The 26099-nt window shown below is 27.9% G+C and overlaps 1 long non-coding RNA gene across 2 annotated transcripts in view; it reads left to right on the top strand.

The window, feature by feature from the left end:
* Positions 1–13154: 13154 nt before the first annotated feature.
* LOC119672689 overlaps positions 13155–26099 on the top strand; it is a 39264-nt gene continuing 26319 nt past the window's right edge. Inside the window, exons 1-3 of one of the 2 annotated variants that reach the window (XR_005251940.1) lie at positions 13155–13284; positions 18325–18607; positions 18679–18826. This is a non-coding gene — a long non-coding RNA (uncharacterized LOC119672689). Of the gene's footprint in view, positions 13285–14059; positions 14185–18324; positions 18608–18678; positions 18827–26099 lie in introns of those variants that run through there. The other variant, XR_005251941.1, reaches the window with a different exon arrangement.

Genomic DNA, 26099 nt, shown 5'->3' with positions numbered 1-26099 from the left:
CCGAGAAAATATCACAACATCGAGATACTTTAGCTTGTTAACAAACTAAAGGCATGAAAACATCTACAGTGATCTCGTTTTTGGCCTGGGAAAGTGATAACATAGATCTTGAAAGGGTTCAGCTTAATCTTGGGAGAATGTACTAACTGAGATGTCCTTCATGGTGGGTATTGATTTGATTAAGGATAAAACGCGGGTTAGAAAACATTGTTTAAAATAGTTGTATTTACCAAAATCAACAAATAGACTTGCTCAGAAAATTGAAATTATGTCGACAACTTATTTAGTTGTTGATATATTTAGGTTTAATTTGGATTTTAACTTGTATTATTTATAGATCACATATTTTCTATAGATCACTTATTGTTTATTATTATCATCTCTATTATGTATATTATCTCTATATATAACGATTTAAAGCATATAATCTGTTAGTCTGTATACAAGTTCTTATGTGAAAACCTTTATATTGGTAACACGCCCCGTGACGAGCAATGACATAGTCTATCCGAAACTTTTTGTTAATGTCATCATCCAGTAGCACACATTTTTACACTAACGAATTTTTAGGACCTGCCTTAACAGCGTTACTGTCTCGAAATCTTATCATTAGGGAATGGATCGGTTATTAACATATAAAAGTTAAAATACTATACTGACAACAACACACAATAGATATACCAACCGTTTTACCAATTTATTCGAATATTCTACCACAGGTAAATTCATATCACCATTTCCAGCAGCAATAAAAGAAATAATGGGTCTGATATATTGATATCGTATTTGATACATCTCCATCCAGGATTTTAAAACTTAATAATTGATTTCCAACGCAACAGATGGCTTAACACGTTTCCAGATAACATTTTAATACTTTATAATAGAATTGCAAGACAGCGGGCAACTCAGCATATTTTCAGCTAGGATTTAAAGAGTTTGTAATAGATTGCCAAGGCACCAGACGATTAAGAATATCTTTATAATAGATTCCCATGACAGCAAATGACTCTCCACATCTCCAGCTAGGATTTAAAAACTCTGTAAAAGATTTTCAAAATACCAAATAACTCAGCACATAGGACAACTCTAGCTAGGATTTAAAAACTTTTAAATAGACTCCTAAGACAGTAGAGTCGTCAGGTCAAAACTTATCTAAAATATGATTATATATCTGGAAAAGCATTTAATGAACTACTATATATAATAAAAAAATACAGAAGACTGGAGTTTCTCTATTTCTGATAAAATATAGTTACATATAGTGTAAGCTAAATTATCAGCACTGACATCTACTCTAATTTTGATAACATACAGAGAACTCTGCAGAATCTAATAATCTGCAACTAATAGATTATAGATTTCAACTAAACAGAATTATAAAATATAAATTTCATCAATTTATAGCGTTTATATACGAACTGTAAACTAATTAAATTTGAATATTTCCTAAGACCACTGATAATGAGTACTTGGCAATACTAAAAACAGCGTTATATGGTCAGTCAAATTTCAATAAATTAAATTAAAATTTTGTTCTTGTCTTTTCTTTGCTATTCGAATCCGTCTAACTTTTAAATAGTTTCTTTTCGTCTTAAAGACGCGTCACTCTCGGCAAGAAAAAATTAACATTAAAAATTATAGCGTTTATTTTAGGAAATGAATTTAGAAAATTTGAACTGATTTTGGCCTTTTCCATTTGAGTAGAATAAATTTAACTACAAGATCAAAACCAATTATTGGCTAATACATATTTTTTTTAAGATTTTTTGACCATTCCGCAGACAGCTCTCTCTTAAGATGAAACTATGCAGGAATTTCGATCGCCACTTGATCAATAATTCCTATAACATATTTAAGCTTGAATTTTTTTTTGTGTTTTTTTGTATTTTTTTGTTGTTATTTTCCCAGAATTCTTGCCACAGATACGGTGCAACACTTTTGTGACCGAGCGCAACTGGCTTGTGCGGTTCCAGTCTAAACGAGTTCTGATGAATTCGATGATTCCGCGGTAATAGGAACGCGCCAAAAAATCACACAACAATCAAAAAAGAATCAAACACTTGATCTCTTTCAAGGATTGTGGGCTGTTTGCACGCATGTGTGAATGCAAGCAACAACAAAACAACAACAAAAACGGCAGACAGCAACAACAACAATAAAAGCAAACGAAACGAAACTGTTGAAACAACATTTACGCGACGGATGTTGCCACAATTTCAACGCCACATGTACGCATACACACACACTCACACACAGACTAAACTCGCATCGCTGGTTCATTAACTTGCAAAAAGCAACAAAAATACCAACAACAACAACAACAACAACAACAACAACAACAACAACAACAACAATAACTACCAATAACCGAAACAGGAATTAAAGTTGTTGGGTTTGTTCTTATTTATGTTGCTTTCGCACAGCACAGCACAGCACACATTTTTGGCAACCAAACTGCCTGCAGACGTCTCCAATTTTGCCTTTGCCCTGAGGCGGGTGTCCATTTTTGTTTTTATTTTTGTTTTTTTATATTGTGTGTTTTCTTTTGCGTATGTGTGTTCATGTGTCGCTACATATGCCCACAGTGTGAGCTGCATTTGGGTTTAATTGCCGCACCCTTGTGTCGTCTGAAGTCTTAGCTTCAGCTCGTATGTGAGCTCGTTTCCGAAAACTTGTTTCTTTGTTTTGCTCGCCTTGTTGAACTTTTGCGAGGAGCATCTCGCTTCCTACAGTTCCTACGCTGATCGTATTGATCGCTCGATTTCGTTTTATTGGAATTTCTTATTTTTCTCTGTCACATCGTGTATTGTTGTGCCCTTAATGAATTAATGGGTGTGGTTAAAAAAAAAATCTGCTTAAACACAATTCACCAAATTCACCAGAAATTTATAAAGAACAAAATTTATCCGTAAATTAAAAATTTGCTTCTTTGTCTGTTCGAATAAATTTAGCTTTCTGATTTATCACACCTAAATTAATTAATTCAGAAATTAATTTCAATTTTTTTTAATGACTTTAATGTCAGAAGTTTATAATATTGAGCATTTCCTGGGTTCACTTACTCACTGCAAGGATTTTTATAATCTGAAAAGAGTTAATATAAAATTTCCTTAATCTTTATTCTGTTCGAGAATTATTTAATTATAAATTATTGTTCTATGGTGATCTTGAAATCGTATTAGAAATATCTTTTAACTTAGACATAGAATGAATATGTTCTCCATGAAAAATTCTCCCCGGTGGTTGTTGACTTCTCGTAGTTGTTAAGATCGATGTAGAATATTGGCAGTAAGAGCGGCAGTTTCTAGCAGAACTGCCACATAGAATAAATAAATGCTCCATGAAAAATCGTTCCCGGTGGTTGTTGTCTTCTCGTAATAGTTAAGATCAATATATGAATTGGCTGTAAAAGCGACAGTTCCTAGCAAAACCTCCATTGTCAATTCTAATATTTTTAATGATCTTAATGTAAAAATTTATGGCATTGAAAAGTGGTAGCATATCATTTTCTTAATCTTTGATCTTTAATCTTTCACAGCAGCGAAAAGAAACTCTCCTAAAAGCAATGTTAAATGTATGTATTAGATGCATGGATGAATTAATATGTATTTAATTCTATGAATTATTTTTATTAAAGTATATAAGTAAATATATCCTTATCTTAAGCTCATTGACTAAGATTTTAATTTAGTAAATTATCTCATCATTTATTGATTAAAGGATTAATTCGAAAGTACAAAAAAAAATTGACTGTTAAAATTTGTCCAATTATGACATAAGGTTTTTCAACTGGTCGGGACGCTCTAGACAGACTTGAAGCAAGTGGATCGCAACAAAATGGGAATTAATGTTAGTACCTATTAATAACCGACTCAGAGAGCAATTGAAATAGCAAATATATTAAGTGAATTAACTTCTTCAAAAACAATGGTTTGTAAATGGTAATTTTATATTGATTAAATGTTGTAGCAGTTTTATCTATCTTGCCACCACCGCAGCAAACCGGAATAGACGAACAACTGCCATTGCTAGTAGGTGTTCTTATAGGATCAGCATGCAATGTGTGTGTAGAGGTTTTTCTTGCAAGACTACTATTAATAAATCGCTCATTCTAGCAGAAGTATGATAGCGCAAAAGTATGAGAGCTATCAGAAAATGATAAAACAATTCTCAAAGTTTTTGAGAGAAAAGTTTTTCGTGTCATAACAGTGCATTACATTGTCTGTGAAGATTCATGAAAGAACCAACAACAAGTAGCTCGCGCAAAAAAAATGATGCAGCGAAACTGACATCTAATATAACCACCTGGCTCAAATGGTAATCAGAAGATACAAATTACTATCCCACTCAAATGCTGACTGGAGATGGGTACTTTTGCAAGTGCCTACACCGTATGGAAAAAACAAATCTACCTGGATTCATTTATGGCGACACAGATCACATCTCCTTCTTCTGTAATAGGTGGGTATAACCCACCTTACAAGTAGGTTGATTGTTAGTAGGACTTACAATCATACCTACAAATCCGGAATGGAGTAACAAATCGCAACAATATAGTTCAAAAGATAGGAGCAAAACCTGGGAGCTTGCGAATAATAGAACCCAATATGTGATTAAAGTCCTCAAACTCCTGCTTCCTCAAAGCTCTGATTCTTCTTCTTTGTTGCTTCAACAGAGAAGCTATAGGGTAGACACCAAAAAATGTGATAAAAATGTAAAAGTCTGAATGCAGAGGGATTCACCCGATGCGAAAGCAGTTCTAGTCGGTACACTACTTATTAATATATTAGAAAATGAGGCTGAACCATTTCAACAACGGTATATAAAGTATTCCATTTCCTCAACACCAATTTAAATGAATTAAATTTAATTAAATATTTTTAGAAAAGTCAGATTTTAAACTTCCCAACACTATTTCTCGTTTCTCTGTGTATGTACGCCCCTAATGTTTGCTTAACTTAAATCACCTGTCTTATCAAAAGCTAACAAGTCAAAAAAAAAAACAAATGTTCTAATTAGAAATTCTATTTTATTTATTTAGTTTATTAATGATGTTCTTATTTTTTTTTGTGCTTATATTGGAGACTCTAGCATATATGCGCTCTCACATAAATACTATACACACACATGCACACACACATGCTCTCATTATCATGGTCAAGGTCAGTTCTATTTCCAATTAGATTTTAAACAAACAAAATAAAATCTATTTTTAAATGAATTTTTGATGGAAATAATATTCAGTTGACATAAAAAACTGATTTTTTGCTCAAAGCTCAAGCAGTTCGAATTAGAGTTTCAAACCAGTTTTTTTTATTTAATGTTTGCTTGCAGAGAAAAAAATTTAACATTTTTTTGCAATAAAATTAGTTACAATTTTATTGGCATTTTTTCTTTTTTTGTTTTTTTTTTGTTCTTAGCGTACGAAAGCACTTCTCTTTGCTTTCTTTACTCGTAATTTCACTGGAAGTTCTTGTTTAGAAAACTACTTTTTGTTGTTGTTTTAAAATGTTTTTACGCCTGCTTTTGCGCTTGCTTTGTTGGAAAGTAAACGAAATCAGTAAATAAATACAAAAACAAATGCAAAGCACTTTTTCGCATGAAACTGTTTTTAGCTGCCGCTGTTGCTGCTTTCGTTGTTGTTGTTACTGCTTTTGTTGTTGTTGTTGTGCATGAAGCAGCAGCAATTTTTTTTTGTTGTACTTTATGTGCTGCATGTTAAGTTTTAGTTATTGCTGTTGTGTTGTTGTGGTTGTCATTATGTGGTTGTTGTAGCTATGTTTGTTGTTGTTGTTGATTTTGAAGCTTGCTTGTGATTATTAAAAATTATTATTTCCCCACAGAAGTTGAGAATTTTTTTTTATTTATGTTTGCTTTTGCCTTTGCTTTTCCTTTCCATTTTATTTATTGTTAATTTTGTTGCTATTTAATACTTTTTTTCGTTGCTGTTAAAGCTGCGGGTGCATTGAATTTTGTGATTTTGTTTGTATTGTGCGAAACTTCAAATGCGTCTTCAAGGACAAATGACGTCAATTTTTTGTTTTACGATTCGTTATTCGCTGTTGGCATTACTTTTTTCGTTGCTTTTTATTTGTTTTTATTTTTTAAAAATATTTAATATTATTTAAGCAAATGAAAATAAAACACAATTTTAATTAACTTATTTAAATGATAAAATTTTTTGTTTTTTCCCTTCTTTTTTCTTTTTTTTTTTTTGGTTAGAAATGTAAATAATTGCGAAGTAAAGGAAATGGGAGAAGTCAATGAATGAAGTATATTTTTAGTTTTTTTTATTATAATTTTATTTAATTTGAAAAGTTTTATTTTTAAATTTTAATAGCTTTTAAATATTTTGAATATTTAACAGCGTATGTAGGATTTTTTTTATATATGGTTTTGAACTGATTTGCAATGCGGAAATGTTCATAAGTTTTTTGACCTCATTAAAATTGAAGGAATAAACAATTAGTATTTTTTTTGAATTCTTATGTAATTTAAATACATTTGTACTTATATTTAGTTAAAAAAATACTTACTTTGTTGTCCATGACAGTCATGAATCGTCCTTGGCTACGGCCAATAGACTCTACCTGCCAGCCCGATCAGTAGGTTCCTGTCGCCAACTGTTAGTACCGACTTTCTTTCACATCGTTGATCACCTGATCCTGTCCTTTCACCGAGGTTGAAAACATCCTTACTATTAGGAATATTAGAATATTAGAAATTCTACTGATGAAAGCAAAAAAGTATTTGCCGAAATATATATAGAAATATACTAAAAACAACAATCGAAATAGAAGTTAAAATTCTAAAAAAACCACACCGACTTTAAAATATTTTTGACGTAATAATTCAAAAAATTTAAAACATATTTAAATATCCAACTACGTTTTCCACTAGCGGGAAACGAATCAAATACCTTTCTTGTCGGAGTAGTGTCTTCCATTCGCACTACATGACCAAGCCCTCGAAGTCACTGAATTTTTATGTACTCAATGTCGCGATATAACTAATTCGATACTCGTTACTAATGGGCAACGAATACTCCTAGGGAAAAACTAGAGAAATTAGTACTTGAACACAACTAGTCAAGATCCTTTACGTCTATTAATATAAAAAAAATCTTACGGAACTCTTATATACAAAAGAGAAATTGCATACCTAAAATTGACTATGTGGTGGCTAGGAAATCTTCCTATAGTATGTCCTATATCCTATATAGTATATATGTATATATCCTTATATATTATTCAAGATATACATATATATCCTATGTATTACAACATATCCTGCATATATATTCTATATATTCGCAACTTTATTTTGCAATTATTCCATTGACTTATCTTAAAAGGAAAAAAACAAAACCTTTTTTGGAAAACCTTTTCGAAATGCAAACGAACTACAATGCAAAGTCCGTCCTTCTGATCAATAAAACTCGCACACACGAGCACCGCAGATTTAATAGCGACACTTCCCTCTTTTTATTTCATTTTGTTGTTGGCAATGTTTCTCGGCTGCTAGTCTTTATTCATAAATGCATCGAATGCAAATAATGCAGCAGGATAGTTCAATCACATTTTTACAATAGCTCGAGGTCAGCTAAAGCACACTTCAGTTTCTTAAACTTACAGTCACACACAACACACTTAGGGTCTCGTAACAATCTGGAACCCACTTTCATAGTAATGGATTTGCACTGGAACACTGAAGTTATAAGTAAAAAAATTATTATTCTGAGTTTGATAATCAAGCTCTATAACAACATCCTATTGTATAAAAATAGTTGCAGACGGTAGTTCAGAGTGTATGGCTCAAATCTTTTAGGAACGTAGTAAATTTAAACTCTACAATTCCGTAAATAATACATTGATATACATATTCCATTAAGATGGCAGTGCTTCTACATCCTTAGAAGTCTTAAACCCGGGTATTTGCTTCAAATTCAATCACAACTACACAAAGAATTGACAAAGAAATCTTTTAAGTCTATTAATTCCTAAATGGGTACATATAATTAAAAAGGGGAAACTAAATTTTTTTTATATACATGAAAACTTAGAACTACATATATAATCAAAATATAGTATTTAATTATATTTCTTAAATCAATTGGTATACTGAGTAGACTTAGCATTTAATATATTTAGCAGCCAATGTACATTGAACTTAACCTTAACAACTTTTCTGAATAGTTTAGAAAATTATTGGAAAATTCCTATCCTGTTAACATTGCTTTCATATAACAAGAGCAGATCTTGTGAACTCATTAAAAGAGGCAGCGTGAATACTGCAAGTCTTACTTCAGCTCTCTCTCTCTCTCTCTCTCTCTCTCTCTCTCTCTCTCTCTCTCTCTCTCTCTCTCTCTCTCTCTCTCTCTCTGGTTACTAGTGAATAGTCCCACACGCAGACAACTGCCTTCCTTTTTAATTCTTTTTAATACTCATTTGTGAAGGCCCGGTATTTCTCTTTTTATATATTACACTTTCTTGCTAAGAATGTGGTATCAAAGCGATGCTAATTAAAGTCAGCGAAAATTAAATATTTACCTGCCACTACACCAACCAATCAACCAAGACAATTTTAAGCATTTGGAACTTATAAAACACCAGTAATGTTGTATTTAAACAGACATCTAATAGCATATAATATAAGTTACGATCGATGTTAAGTAGAGAAATGTTTGAGTGTCGACAAATTGAAAAAGATGGCGTACAATTTCTTCTTCTTCCGCTGAGCCGGAACGCTGTCACAATAATTAGAGGTTAGATTAAGCCTTATTGTATGTGTTTATAGTACACAGCTATCTGTCAGAACCTATATGGTTAAGTTCCAAAATGATTGCATTTCTGGAAAGATAGTAAACTATAGCATTTGCTACTTACAAACCAGATCACCAGATATACTTTTATGGAGCTTGTTTAGTTATACGTAAGGAAGACACACTTGAACACCTTTTGTACTACTATTCTAATATTCATTCACAGTATTCATCGTTCAGTTCATAATATAGTCTTTAAAGTTTAATAGTATGTAGATTTAAAATTCTTTATACTTCAGTCCTTTATTTCCCATCTAGTTTGAAAAATTTGTCATTCACCATCGTCAGTAAAATCATCTCTAATTTTTTAGTAATTATTTAAATTATTTATTATAATTTTATAACATTAAGATTAGTTTTATTTATAAAATATATTTTTAAAAATTGGCATTAAGTCAAATTGACCAAAGCCAACCAGTCTTCTTGTGGTAATGTAATTCTTCGTAATCATACTTTATTTTTTTCTATATACATTTCTATGATGTATCAATATAACTTGTGAGTACTAGAAAAGGTTACCTTTACTTTACTATATGCATCGTTATAAAGAACAAAACAGTTTATGTTGTTGTAAATCACAAAATTTTGAGAACCCTAAATCAAATGTAGACTGGAACGCTTTACATTTGTGAGTTCATTCCTATAAGTGTGATTTGTTTTTTGTATATTTCACTTCCTTTCGACATATTGTTTTTTTTTGTTTTTTTTTTAATAGAACAAAATCATATGAATAAATCTGATTGTATAAGAACGGTTGTGGAAGTCCTTAATTTTTTAAATGAAAAGCGATAAGGTAATACTTTGTTTTAAATGAAGCCCAATCGAATTTCTTTATCCAAACAAAAAGTTAATCAAGATATAGAAATATTTTAATTCATTTCGTTAAAAAATAATTTAATATGAAATTATAATCACTTTTCTCGAAAAACATATTTTACATACCCATAAATGCTTCCTAACTTGTGTCAATATTAAATAATTATCTAACTTAGATCATTGCCAGGCAGTGGCGTAACTACATTTTTTAGGCCTGTAAGCAAATTCTAACTAAGGGGCCCCTATCAACATACTAAGGGGCCCCTCTTTTTATACTCTTTACACGAAAAATGTGAAAAGGGTATATAAGGTTTGTCAAGATTTTCGTGACGCATTAAAGGAAACGTCGGAAATACCATTAAGTATATATCAGTACAGTATATATATACTTTTTCAGTTCAAACTACTCTCTCAGCTTTTGAACTCTTCGAATGAAGCTTTGCACACATACTTTTAGCCGACCCTATTCACCATTTGATTTGATTGAAATTGGAAGTCTTGTAGCTGTGATATAAACTTAACAATCGGATATGAGGTTTCTCCGTTTTTAATAAAGGTGTTTAAATAGAATTTGGTGTATACAATACTGATATTTGCAAAAGACAACGTACAAAATTATTTTCAAATGGGTTTAAATCTAGATATAGCTTCCATATAAACTCTCGATTAAGACACATACTTTTCTTAGAAAAACTTTTTTATTTTATATTTAGGTTTAATATTTTATTTGAAGTACATACATATTATGTACATTAAATTTAAAACTTACGTATCTTTTATAAAATGCAATATGAAGTTATTCCAACAAAAAACGTTTACAAACATTTATAGTGGGGCCCCCTAAATTCGGGGGCCCGAAAGCGTTGCTTCCAGTTGCTTCCCTGTAGTTACGCCACTGTTGCCAGGAGAAGAATATTGGCACGTGGATTGTCATTTTCGGTGTTGTTACTATGATTAATCTTCTGCTGATATTAGGAAACCCGTAATGAAATACATTCTGACCATTAATCAAAACGCTAATGTCTTCTATTCAGTGGAGGAAAATTGCTACCACACAAGACCTTCTTAATGAGACTCATTCCGGTCGTCATTCGAAACGATAACGATATTTAAATATTTAATTTAATTTGAGCGTGTAATATTTAAAGAATTACCAACGGAAACAAAACAAAAATTTATCCGTTCATTTCTAATTTATTAACATATTTCGTCCACTAATTTAATTCACTGAATAATTCCTTATTCCTCATACAATAACATGGTTATAATTTAGGTTAGAGGGATTATATACATTTTTAATGAAGAAACTAAGAATGAATATCCATATTATATTAAACTCAATATATGTCATATGAAGTTACGTACGAGATTTATTCATAAAACGAAATAAACTGAACGAGAATTATAAAATAGCTAACGCAACATACTTAGCGTACGTCTTCGTCTTTACTTCGTATTTGACTTCCTTCGTACGCGTGAACTATAAGCAATGTGAGCATTCGCTCTAATATTAGAATTTTTTTATATGGTCTTATATGTATGTCTAAGCAAAGTATGTTACGTTAGCGATTGGTTTGATTGTTGACTTCACAGCAAAATCTAAGTGATTTTAAATAAAATAAAAGTTCCATAGTTTATATGTCTGAACAGACATGTTTTTCTCATTCCGTGTACCTTTTCAAAATTCATAATTTTTTAATAGAAGCTAATCAGCTTCTGTGATTATATTTTTATGTTTTTGATATAAACTAAACCTTATATAAATAATTTTTAACAAAACTTTCTGGCGTAAAACAGCAGCTGTTGCATATAAATCGGCTTTAACATTTTTCAATTCAATTTAATTCAATTGAAATTATCTCACATAAGAAAATAATTCCATTTTTAATATATTTAATTAATATTAAAATTTCATTTAACAAATACATAAATAGACTCAACATGGTAACTCTATCAGTTCGCGAACTGAAATTAGTAGAAGCGCCATCTTACGACAAAGTTTTTCTTCAATGTGATTTTCTAAGTACAGGGTTGCTTTGCGTGCATATAAATTCTTTTAATATTACGAATTTGGCAGAAATCAATTAAAATTATTTTTAAAATATAATTTAAGCATAAGTATTTACCCTCCACACGAAATAAAAATTTTTTTGAACAAAATGGTTGAGTATAAAAATTAAATAATTCTAAGTTCAATAAATATAGTTTTATATGTCAATCCCATTATAAGAATATAAAATATATTTTATTATAAACAAAAAAATTAAAAAATTAATTTTAATCGTTTTTATATTACTTTTATCTTGGTTTTGCAGTTCCTTTTTAAACTAACTTTCTCACTTTGTACAGTTGAGGAATACACCAACTGGAATGAGGTTTCAGCTTTTGACATTTACACTACGTTTACACTGTGAGCTTAAGAGAACGGGATTAAGTTCATTTAAACTTTTAATTTACACCGTTTACATTATACATTAAAGATTAATGTTGCAGTTTCTCTTGGTGTGTTCTGTTTCGTGTGTTAAATAAATTTCTCTAAATAAAACAATTTAATTACAACTATGTACAAAAAAATTTTAATATAAATTTAATAAGTAGTCTTATAACAAAAATTTAAAAACTTTTAGTTATGATTATGTATAAAACTATTATTATTAAATAAATTTAATAAAAATTTCACTCACTTCAGCATTTTCAAATTTTCAATATATATTTTGAACAGACTTTGAAATTTCTTTTCCAATTTTAAGATCGTAAAAAAATCTACGATGTTAAGACATTTGCAGAGTTGCACAGAAATATAACCAAAATTTCTAAAGAAATTTAAAATCAATTTCGACCAATCCGAGATTAACTTTTGTATGGGAAGTCTGTGATTAAAATACTAATTTAGTGCCTTAATCTCGATGCTTGATTTAATCAGCTTATAATCTCACAATGTAAACGCAATATTATGGTTTAAAAGCTGAAATTTGTTTAATTTGCATTTTTAAAAAATAATTTTAGTGTGTTCATGTCTCACACTGTGACTTTCGATACATTCCACCTACCGGAAGAAAAACAAACAATAATATTTACATAACATATATCACGGAACTAATCTATACAATTACCTTCAGGGAACTCAGTTCCAAGGGAACATCTTGAGGTTCCTGAGGATGGCTATCGAAGGTAGCCGAAATATTGGAACAGTATTTCAATAAAATATATTTTGTTTAAATATGAATATGAATATAAATTATAGTTTTAATTTAAAAGATGAATTAGCACGCTTAAAAATTATTATATATTTTTGGCGCCAAAAAAAGAAAGAATAAAATATAACGTTTTTAGTTACTTTATACATTTCTTTTAATTATTTTGGAATATGAATGAAAACAAGTTGAAAACTGTCTAATACTAAAATCAAATGTATTTATAACAACCCTGGCTATCGTAAAATAGCTGTCAGATTTCGTTTAAATTACAAAGTAGGCAGAATTCATTTGAATTATGTGAAAATATACTTCCAAGTATTCAATTCTAATTCAAATAAACTAAGAAGAGCAATCAGTATATTTGATTTGTACATATATGTTCAGGTATAACTTATTTTGATAAAAAAATTTAAGTGGCAATACATAAGAAAGGTTTGAAATTACTGTGTATGTATAAAATATACTTTTATTAATTAAAAATATTTAAAAATTATGCATTAATTTGTTTGTTAAAATATAAATAAAATAAAACCGTTTAATTTAGAATATAAGATATCAAAAAAAATAATTATAAGGTAAATAAATAATTTTAATAGAAGAACAAAAAATGCAACAATGAAATTAAACTGACGTTTCGCGTTTTGTTTTTGTTTATTTCCTTTTGTATTTCATTGGCTCTGCTCAGGGTTAAAACGAGTGCATTGAAAATGTAGTTGTGTACAAAAAATTTTATTAAATAAATTTGTGAATTGAAATGAAAACACAAAAAACTAATTTTGTTTAAGCTGTCAGCTCGACAGTTCCGTTTCATACTTGAAAATGTAGTTTTCGAACAAAGAATTTAGTTTACAATTCGTCAAACTCTAGTGCAAGTGTTTGATAATCTCAGTTGGTTGGCATGAAGTAGTGCGGATACATGCAAATTTTTCAAGTCAGAAAAGAGAAAAAACTTATTTACAAGCAATAACAATTGAATTTACTTATACGCTGGTTGTGACAGAATTTAAAACTAAAACTAAAAATTAATGTTCAAAAAATTAATTGTTTCTTGTTTAAAATATTTTGTGATTGTATGAAATGCAAAGTAAAAATTTTGAATTTTGTTGTGAGTTTTCTGTGTATATTTTCTTGCAAATAACTTCAATTTGATAAATTAAAATTTGATATGAATTAATAAAATTCATAAATAAAATTTGGTTAACAGTAAAAAATAAAACCATTCAAACTATTGAAATTAAAGTAAAAGTAAAAAAGGAAAAAAAAAACTGAAACAAAACAACGACAGCGCTGCCAAGTGCTAGCAGCTGATTTATCGTTCGCTCTCTGCGGATATAACAAATGTTAAGGGTGAGCAAATTTATTATTTTTGTTGTTGTTGTTGCGTTCTGTTAGCATGCAGCGGAACATTGCTGTTTCTTTTTCTGATTTTTTTTCTTAGCTTAAGTGAAACACTACAGTCGGTGTTATACGGTGCGTGATATTTAGTTGTTAAATAGTTTATTTATATTGCCAAAATTACAAATATATATATATTATAAATATATATATATTATAAATATATATATATTATAAATATATATATATTATAAATATATATATATTATATATATATGTTCTTTTTAACAGAAGAGTTGCAATTTGTTTATTTTATATTGTAATTTATTATATTATATGATATCATGTATAATGTTTTTGAAAATACTAGAATCTTAAATATCGTTAATTAAAAGATATATGTTAAGCATATTGAAAAACCTGAGATAAATCGTGAAGGAGGGAAAATTTACACTGAACTAAAGTGTTGAAAATAAAAATATATTTTTAATGTTCGAACAGACGTGTCATTTATGTTTTAGTTCCACTATATATTGATATTATTTATTTATTTATTATTAACTTAACATTGTTATTTCAATAACAAGTAAAGAAATGGTTATTGCTATAACAGCATGAGCCTTAAGCAACTACAATGATTTGATTATATTTTGGTATTATTTCCGTAATAAATGTATTAAGTTTATTATATGTTTTTGTATTTTAACAGTCAGGTCTCTTATTTTTAAACATACATATATATATGTATATAAATATACTTCAATATTATATATAAATATAGTACATATTTTATTATATATATTTTTAAAGAAAATTTTGATATTTTAGTTCAAAAAGTTTTATTTGGAAGTATGATTTGTATACAAAATTAGTTAAAACTTAACTATACTAAACCGCTTGGTTATATTGTTTTATAAGTCATATGTAATATACCTATAAGCTATATATTTTATGACATATAATAAGAGATATCATGTATATGAAAGGATAATGTTTACATGATTTTAGGATTCATATAAACATTATATTTTCATATACATATTTGTTGTCATATGTCATAAAACATATAGCTAATATATTATTACTTATAAATCAATATAAGTGCTTGCTTTAGTTTAATTCAGTTTTAACTAATTGCGTATATAACATCATACTTTTAAATAAAATTAATTTATTGAACTAAAATATCAATATTTTATATAAAAATCAAGAATATATATATACATACATCTTTAAAAAAAGTTGACGCATATCTGTTAAAATACAAAAATATGATAAATTTCATACATTTCTAAACATATATATATTTATATAATTTATATTTCTTGAATAAAATAAATTATTTTATAAATTCCACAAACTAAAAAAAATATTCAATTGAAAAATTCACTCTATTGATTACGCCTTCAAATCTGTTATAATATAAATTTGCATATTCAATAACTTTATTTTTCTTTTTCCATTCAATTAAATATAATTTTATTTTTAAATAATATAGAAATTGAATTTTATGTGGTAAATTATTTCATTTATTAACATATATTAACTTAACTTGAAAGTTATGGTATGGTCGTCGACAAACTTACCTTGTTAAAACCTTTGTAGCCTATGTAACTAATATAATACATCCGACTTAAATGTTGTTCATTAGTCTGTTTTCATTACTTTTCCTGAAGTTACTATAATTTATGGTTCATGCAAAATTATGAACATTCACTGATTGGACATCTACATGGGTATTCAAATTTACCGTTAGTGACTTAATATTTTTATTATAAATGATAATTCTTCTTGGTAATAATAGCTCTAACATTAATCTTAGGCTAGCATAGTTAGCCTGAACACTTTAATTCTAGTAAAATAAGAATCTGGTATTATTCTGAACAGTTTCGAAATATATATTTATTTGTTTTATGCAATTGTTTCATTCTAACTGAGCCAAGACACATTAAAAATATTGATATCTTCTCTATTTTTTATTAGACTTTGTAGTCTTATAAGATTATAAGCATATCTTTATATATTTAACTATATTTGGAACTATTCTTTTATCTATTCTGCAAGATTATCTACCTCTAAAATTACGGTATAAGATGGTGCAAATTGGATATATATGTCTGCGCTATTGAAAATTCCATAGAAGTCTTTGCTATTGTGTTTGTTTAGTCAAAATTCGTTTTCTCTTATAACATTGTCACAGTATGAGTTCGATCAGTGTTGATATAGTTGCCTCAGTTTTTGTTGAGCGTTTTATTTTATCATTTATTATATTAGTTATATTTTGTTATAACTTAAAAATCTTTAGTAAAGCTTAGGAAGAAATATACATTCTATTTTCACACACCATTAAAATTTGTGTATCTGTTTTTTTAATAATTAACAACATCTAATAGATAAGATCTGACCTAAAAACGTATTATTTTGTTAAAAACTTGATTTTATTTTTTAATATAATTTCCTTTAACATTTTTTGAAAGTTTTCATCCCTTTCTTATAGAATGAAAATGCAGGATATTTTAAAAAAGTAATATTCTCTTTGTTAACTGCTTTTAAATATTAATTATTTAGCATAAGAAAGTTTTCTAGGCTCACTTGTTCAAAAAACGATCTGTTAATAATTCAGATCGTTTTTTGATGGCCTATAAGTAAACGTGACATTCTCTTTGTAAACAGCTTTTAAATATTAATTTTTTAAAATTATTTTTGATTTCAGCTAGTTGTTAAAATCAAAATTTTTTGATAATTTTCGGTGAATTGATTGATATAAGCTATCAAAATAAATTGAATTATGCATTCCCCTAACAATCGGCGTCATAGTATTTTTTCGACTGTGTTAAAATCAACATATGAATTAGAGATGATTGTTTCCTTGCTGCAAATTCCCTATATAACTAATCTAGACCGGAGAAATATAAAATGCATGCTCCAAAAACAGTTGAAACTGGGTTTGCAGTATATTTTGTTATTACATTATAATTTATTGAAATTTACTGTATTTTATACTCTCAAGAACCAATTTTCAGTCAACTTATGTACAAGGTTATCTTATGTGTATGTTTATTAAATTATCGAAAAATTATTGAATTATCCACCAATTGTTAAAAAATTAAAGGTTATTTAATGAGTCTCCCTGGTTCTTTGAAACATAAAACTGAATACTTTTACTTTACTTATCTTAACCGTGCTGTATCTAGTATTCATGATGGCAAACAGGTTATTTTGCTACCTATAAAACAAATAAATTTATAAATATATAAATATATATATCAAATTAATCCATTTTTAAATCCATTGGTTTTATACTATACTAACAATTTTTTTTTTAAATACGAAATGGATTTTAGCACTAGGCTTTGATTAGTATTCTTGTTTTCATGATGGCAATCAGGTTGTTTATGAGTTAGCTTGTTTTATATATGTACATATATATATCAAATGAAACCGTTTAAATTAATAAGTTTTATACTATTATGATTACACAAATTCTTTTTAAAATGAGAAATGGATGTTAGTGCCAGGCTTTAATTTCAATAGAGTGTTAAAAGTATTATATTGTTAAAATGCATATATTGTTATATTTCATCAGTTGCTTAGATTATGTGACCTTACTTTAATCAGTTTAGTGAATCGGGGCGTCTCTGAAATAGAAATTGTGCTACATATGTATTTTATTTTGAATATATATATATTGTTATATATTTTAATAAACTTGACAGTGTATAATGGTTTAGGATACTATACGGGCGTTTAGACATGTGTCATCTTACCACTTTATCGAATACTGAGTTACCGAGAAACATCTGTTTGCCCCAATGTTTTGAGGTCGTTGTGCAACCGTTTTTATTAAAATATTTGTGAATATAAAACATTATAATAAAATTTTAACTAACATAATTAATATAAGACAATTAAATTGTATATTTATTTATAAATGTACAAGACAAATATATAAATTTTTTTTTTTATAAATAATTTATTAATAATATTCGCAATAAAAATTATTTCAAATCGAACATAACAAACTAAAATGTAGGGCAATCGTTTTGGTCATTATTTGTTTGTCATGACAAATTTTATAACGGTAAACTATTAAGAGTTTTCTTTGTTTTTTCTTTAATTGCTGTTTTTTTGTTTTTTTTTTGTTTTTGACAGATTATAATTTCTTCACTCTGACGTACGGTAAACTAGATCCGATTGCACTATTCGCTCTCATTCAGTTTCAGTTTCGATCGTGGCCGAGCGCTAGGAATTTAGGAATTGCGTGCGAAATATAATCGAATTGAATTCGTTCTCGTCCAAGCAATGCAGTTTTTTATGTCAATACGCATCGACAAATCGCGGCCATATTGCGTACCAACAAATTCGATTGTTCGCTGAGATCAACAATTGCGTTTTTTAGCTTAAAATTATTTGCACGAAAATAATTTAATTTAAGGTGCTTTCGCAAATGACTTAAATAATTTTTATTCTATGTAAAATTCATTTTATGTATTTGAACAATTGCAGTGGAAGTTTCTGTGAAGTGAACAACATAAATTATTGGTTAAAATTAATAATCAAATCGGAAAAGGACAATTTACAAAAAATTGTGTGGAAAAAAAATATGGGATATATTCTTCGCTGTGGATCAGCTTTCGTCATCATTCAATTATCGGTAAGTTTTATTTCAAAAAATTACATATAACATTAAAAATTTAATAACAAAAGTGAGATCAAGAATTATAATTACTTCTCTATATATATATACATACATATAAGTATATGTATTACATTCATATGTATGTGTTCGTATGCAAAAACAGTGTTGATTGTAATTGATGTGCCAGAAATCGAAGGGTTTGTAAAACGCTAGACAAAAACTCTTACAGTAGCCTATAACAGTAATGGGACACTTTTGAAAAGAAAATATTCCAAATAATTTTAATAAATTTGTGAAATTAATTTCAATATATTTGTGAAAATGATTTCAGAAGATGTCTTAAATATAATTTTATTATCACTTCATAAAATAATTTTATATCATTTTATCCCATTATAATATAATGGGACATTTTAAAAAGAAAATATTTATATCAAAATTGCAAATAATTTTGAATAATCTTAATAAATTTGTAAAAATGACTAGAAAATGTCTTAAATATAATTTTATTATCACTTCATAAAATAATTTTAAATCATTTTATCCCATTATAATATAATAGGACATTTTAAAAAAAAAATATTTATATCAAAATTGCAAATAATTTTGAATAATCTTAATAAATTTGTAAAAATGGCTAGAAAATGTCGTAAATATTATTTTATTATCACTTCATAAAATAATTTTAAATCATTTTATCCCATTATAATATAATAGGACATTTTAAAAAGAAAATATTTATATCAAAATTGCAAATAATTTTGAATAATCTTAATAAATTTGTAAAAATGGCTAGAAAATGTTTTAAATATAATTTTATTATCACTTCATAAAATAATTTTAAATCATTATATCCCATTATAATATAATAGGAAATTTTAAAAAGAAAATATTCATATCAAAATTGCAAATAATTTTGAATAATTTTAATAAATTTGTAAAAATGACTAGCAAACGTCTAAAGTATAATTTAATTATCAATATTAATCGAAAGCCAACAAATTTTATAATAATAAATTAATTAATAATAATGAAAAAGATAAAAAATTAATAATAAATTAGTTAATAAAAATTTTATTAACCCTTCATGTACATAGAAAAGTTATATTTGGTTAATAAAATAAAAATTTGAAGCTGACTGTTGAGCTTCAACAACAACTGTTGTTGTTGTAAGGCTTACATTAATGGATGCCTAATGTCAAGACAAGCAATTACCTGTTGATTAAAGAATGATTAGTGAAACTTAATATTCTGAAACACCAAGCAGTTCTGATTCTACCAGTCCAGTAACAAAATACTTGTTTGCCATATGTTCTTAATAAGAGCGATAATATAGTGCACGGTAATTGATTGTCTGAGAAAAAATCAGTAATTTCAGGACAAAAATTCTACTGTTCCTACAACAAAATGTCTATTTATCTTACCCTATGTTCTTAGTGGGAGGAGTGATATGGATGGCGAGCAATACTTGATTATCTAAAAATATTAAACAATTCTGGGACATAGACCTACTGCTCTTGTAGCAAAATAGCTGTAACGGTAACACTATGTTCTTAGTAAGAGCGGTGATGTGTTGGGCGGTATTTGATTGCCTGAAAAAAACCAGTAACTTCGGGATAAAACTTCTACGCTTCTTATAAGCAAATAATTGCTTATGCTTTGTTCTCACTAAAAGTGGTGTTATAGTCATCGTCTGGAAAAACAAATTACTCCAGAACACAAACCTACCTACCACTCCTGTAACTTAATGTTGTTGTTGTGGTGTGTAGGGATCTATCAAGCAAATAACATGAAAGGTGTTACAAAGACATATACATAAGTTACGATATAGATAGGTGAGTGTAGTGTGAAAGTGGAACAGATGGTTTAGGAGTAAGAATGGATTGGGAAACTGTGAAGTTTAAATTAATGTTAACCAAGGTCAAGGTTAGAAAACCTGCCCACTTCAATGGAAAATGTACAAACTTCGATAGGATTTACGCTAATGTGTGCCTTGGGACTTTGGTTTTAGTACAACCGTGGCACAGTGTGCCAAAACAGAAATTAGTTGATCAAAATACTGTATTTTCTGAACCAGTAGAGATATTGTAATGAAATTTTGCTAAAACTTTGTTTTTGAGATGGCCTTTCTTATTGGCCAAAATAGTTCATTTTTACATTTTCTTAGTTACCTAAAAAACTATGAAAGATAGAAAGTTTGTGATTTTGCAAACCCATACAATACATTTAGTACTTATTCAAATTTAGTACTTATTACATTTTTTTTAAGAGCTTATATTGATGGCTGTTCGTCCACCTTTATGACCTCACTGATGTTAACGCCATTGCAATAGATGTTGATTTATCTATTATAAAAAAAAACGCGAAGACGAATGCATTTTAGAGCGAGGATTTTACTAAACATGATATCATTGGAATAAGATATTCCATGGACAGGAATTATTCATGCTCTTTCAAGAAGCATTTTAGATTCTGCATCAAGAATTTGAATATATGACATGCGATGGCAGTCAGTCGTAATTCGTCACTTAATAACTGATTGCGCTATGTTCTAATTAAAATCTTATTAACTTGTCATTTCGAAATCAAATATATCATATCCTAGATTCACATAATATTTTTGTTGATTTATTCGGTAATCAGTCCACCTGCTAAATCGCAAAAGGGTGGTTTTGTAAACCAATTTGAAAACAACAAAACATACATAGATAATTTAATCCGACTTAGCGATGAATATAGATTAATTTTTGCCGTGTGTGTAGACTATTAGAAATGGTACTTATTTTTTTTTTTGACTATCCATTGTATTTGTATTTTTAGTTACTTTTCTGTTCACTTATTTTTTATGATCAGATTTGTTTGCATAAAATATTTTTGTAATTATACTTTTGAGTGTTCTGCGATTGTCACATATGTGCAAGAGTATTGGGTAATTGCATCGATATGGCTTTTTCTGTTTTCAAATTTAAAATTAACATTTTCAAAAAAACGGTTTGTGTTCATGAAAATAATTCGCTAAAGAAGTTGAACTTTAAACGTTAAAATTCAGTCCTCAAAAAATGTTTAAATGATTAGGTCAAGCGTTTGCATTGTCAAATGGTCGATAAAGTCTACTTGAAAAGTGACGAGATATATAATATCGAGTACCATGGAAACTATTAAAATTGCATTACTTTATTTGACTTTTGAGTATAAAATTTATTTAGTGGATTACTATTAGTTTGCGATCTTTATTTAATTGAAATTACTAACAAATGTGATATCAGAGACTATGAGCATCATTTGTTTACAATAAATACGTACAAAAAGGATAAAGTCATAGTTAATTTATTTTATTGTTTATTAAGTTATTCTTTCATGTGACTTACAATTTTTTAACACATTAAACTATATAATTTATTTACATATATGAGTGAATATAATTTTAATAAAATATTTTATAATCCTTTATGCGTACACGAATGTTTAAATTATCTCATTAAAATTACCATCCTTCATAAATTTAAATTAAATTAATTATTAATATCGCTTAATAATTTGCTTCTATCTGTACAGTACGATATCATGTATGTTGTAATGCATGGTGTATACCAGCGGTTCTTAGCACATTCCACATTATTTTTTAAACCGAAATTCGTACGATTACCATAGCACCTTAATAAGTTAATATTCTTCTTCAAATAGTTTTTTGTAAATTTAGTACGATTGGGTTTGGGTTCAGATTTTACAACCTTCTCGTGTTCTTTTGGTTGTATATTGTATAAGATGTCTGAGGTGGTGGTAAAATTATTCCTAAAACATTCGGCAGTCTTAAATTTTATATTAGATGAAAAACCATTTCTACTGTTTTCCAAACCAACACGTTTCCAATCAATAAAATTTTTGCGTAATGAGTCGTAAGGTACTCTGATTTTATAGGCATCTTGGTATCTAGATTTAAAATTTAGGCATTCAGACATGTTAGAACAAGGCACAATGCCGGGATTATGGAGATGTCTGCCTATACGTTGTTCAAACCAGTTTCCTACCAATATATTTTTAGTGTATTTTTCTGCGCTGGTGATCCAACTGCTTCTATCGTAACGTAAATCATTCGAAAAGCTCGTCATACTCGTAATTTATTTAATTAAATCTCAAAAAAATTCTCTAAAAATGTAAATATGATGATACTTAATAATGAGACTTACAATTTTGTTACAATTTTGTTACAATTTTTTTTAAAATATAATTTTACATGTAAAGATTAAAAATATTTAAAAAAAAAAAATTGACATTTCGATTAAACATTTTTAAAGCAAGTAATAATATTATTTAATGATAATTAAATAATAATAATTTTTATTTATTGGATTATGTGAAATGAATCTAGAATTGTACGAAATCAAACTGATGGTTTATAACTCAATTAATAAAAATTACTATAAACCATTTTTGTTTTATAGTTAATAATAATTAATATTAATTGTATTTCTCTACCGATATTTTTATTACTCAATAAATTGAAATAAAATGTATGATTAAATAGAATTTACGGTACTATTACGAGGAATGGTCATGTTAGAACTTAATCATTTTAACATGACTATTCTTCTATCCCTTATTACGACGAATTGTGGAATCAAAACGGTATTTTTTTTGCCAATGGAAGAGGATTTGTTCATCCCTCCACTTCACTTAACCTAAACTAAGTTCCAGAAAAAAACTTTAAAATAAAATAATTTTTTAGTCATTAAAATGAATGAATTTTTAAAGTATTTTTTGGAATTAATATATACGTCAAATATTCAAGCAAAAGACAATGCTCTGAATAAAAATCTTATGCCCAGGTCTATTTATTTATACGTTTTGATTGCTGGATGAAAATGCTGAGGTAAACATTTTTATAAGATATAGATGACCTATTGTTTTTGTATGACTGCTTCAAAATATAAATATACCACGTCCTCAGCACACGATACTATTTGTGATTATCATACAAGTAGTTAAGGTTTCACTTCATATTTTAATTAATCTGAATGCTTTCTAGATTTTATCTAGTGCTTACGATTTTATGTAACTTCTGGACTCTGCGCTTTGTCGGAGCAAAACTAACAGCTCGCATATTCATGTTAACTTGTAGGACCATTCAAAAACTGAATAACATTTAATACGTTCAGGTTTACTACATATATTATGTATTATTCATATAGCCTTTAAGGCTTGATATAAGTAAATGTGTCCCTATTGATTTCCGATAATGATTCTTTATTGTTCCATTAATTTCTTGTTTTAACATTATTGATAAGGGATTATCAAATTTTTTAACAGTCATGTTTTGCTCTCAAGATCGCAAGAAAAAACCATGTTTGATCGTCAATGCATACAGATGGTGCATACCAGACAGTACACCTGATGATTCATCTAACCTTATCGGGATGTATGTGGGTACGAATGTGTATGAGTATTGTAATTTAATATATTTATAAGATTTGTTTCCTGTGATTTCTGTTTTTTATTCGTTATAGTATTAAATTTATAATATCCGTCTTATAACTAGGTCAGTTATCGAGATGATTTTGGGCAGCATGTTGATATTTTTCATATTGTATTTAGTCCTTATTATGTTAGTTTGTACACTGTATTTTCTTATTTTACTACTATATAAAACATTACTATTAAAATGCGTCTATCAATTGAGATTGTACAAGGTATTTCTTTTAATAAAAAATTATAAAGTCTATTTATTCAAATTTTACCTATAGAACAATTTAACTTGTGGCTTGTAAATTGTAAGATTGAGTTATATAGGTGATATATAGTATATATAAATAGCATATCATTGTTACTATAGTTTTTTTTTTTTTTTGACTTTTTATTGTCTTTAGAAGTCTAACAGAAGTAGTAGTTTTTGGTCAGTCCTGGAATATAGTTAAAAATGCATACCGTACTGGTTTTCTTTGATTAATAATTATGTTATAACTAAATTATTAATTTCAATTATAATAATTAAATTAAATGAAATTATAATAAGTCGAGCAGAAAGAAAATATATTTTAGTAAAATGATCGCTTATTTAGAATATAATACGGTAATTAAGAGTTCCGTGTTGAAAAAATATATATTATATTAATATTATAATTAAATATAGTATAAAGACCAGTACGATATTTTTAAATAACGTAAAATACAATCTAAAATTTAATCGAATAACTAAATCTGTTCATGCTTTTGTTTTTATTATTATAAATTATTAATTACGAAGTTATATCGAAGAAATAGTCTTGCTTTCTATAGATAATTTTATTTGATTTCCTTGCATTTTAAAATTGTGCATCTTTGCAGTTTTTTTCAGTTTTTACAACTAAAATTTGATCTTCAGTGAAATATTCTCTGATTCTCTAAGTTGGCATGTGGTCTCGTGATGCTATTGTCTCGACCTATTCTCTTTTACTGGCGAATACTAGATATATGTAGTATTATCTCCTTTATTTTTTAAATAACTTTAATAGTTGTTTTATTGTTGGTTTTTTATGTACCCAAAATTATATGCTTATATTCTTTTTTAAACTATGACGAATACCATTCAGTCTTACACTTTCAAAAGGTTTTGTTAGATTAAGTAATATATATACAAAAAATGTAATAATCAAGTTAAATTTATTTGTTTTAGAACCTTATAATTAATATACATTTGTGACGTCTTAGTTATTTATATATAAAGAGATTTTAAGCCTAAGCATTTTAGATTCTTGAAAGTTTTAATAGAATCTTTAGAAATTCACTATTTTTTGGTTGTAGTAGTAGTAGCTTGGTTTATAACTGAATGGGTGAGACCAAATTGAGGCAATACTTATCGGACTTGATATTAGAGACTGGAGAAGGCATGCACGCAACAGAGGCGCCTGGAGAGGTATGCTGCGTCAGACCAATACCCGGTATCGGGTTGTTGTAGCAACATAAGTATGTAAGTTAAGAAATAATATGTTAAATGTAGATAACCTGAAAATAATATTACATCGTAGAACATTATTTATTACTAACGGGTCAATCGCATGTCGAATGAAGGTTTCAAAACCAAATTTTTGGCATGAACTCTACCGTTTATGCCGTCATTATGTTAATAACTTTAACTTCATAAAAGCAAAAAGTTTTATAAAAGAATTTAACAATACCTAAACTACCGTAATTTCTGTTTTAATTAAAGATGACTACGTGATTATTATCACAGATTTGATATGTCATTATTGTCTTTGCAATGTGGTATTTCCTCACTTATTGCTCAACATTTTTAAGAACTAGACTGGGTATA

This window comes from Teleopsis dalmanni, chromosome 1, assembly GCF_002237135.1.
Source record: "Teleopsis dalmanni isolate 2A chromosome 1, ASM223713v2, whole genome shotgun sequence".
Lineage (NCBI taxonomy): Eukaryota > Metazoa > Arthropoda > Insecta > Diptera > Diopsidae > Teleopsis > Teleopsis dalmanni.
The sequence above is the reverse complement of the archived record's forward strand: the minus strand, read 5'-3'. Positions and strand labels throughout refer to the sequence as shown.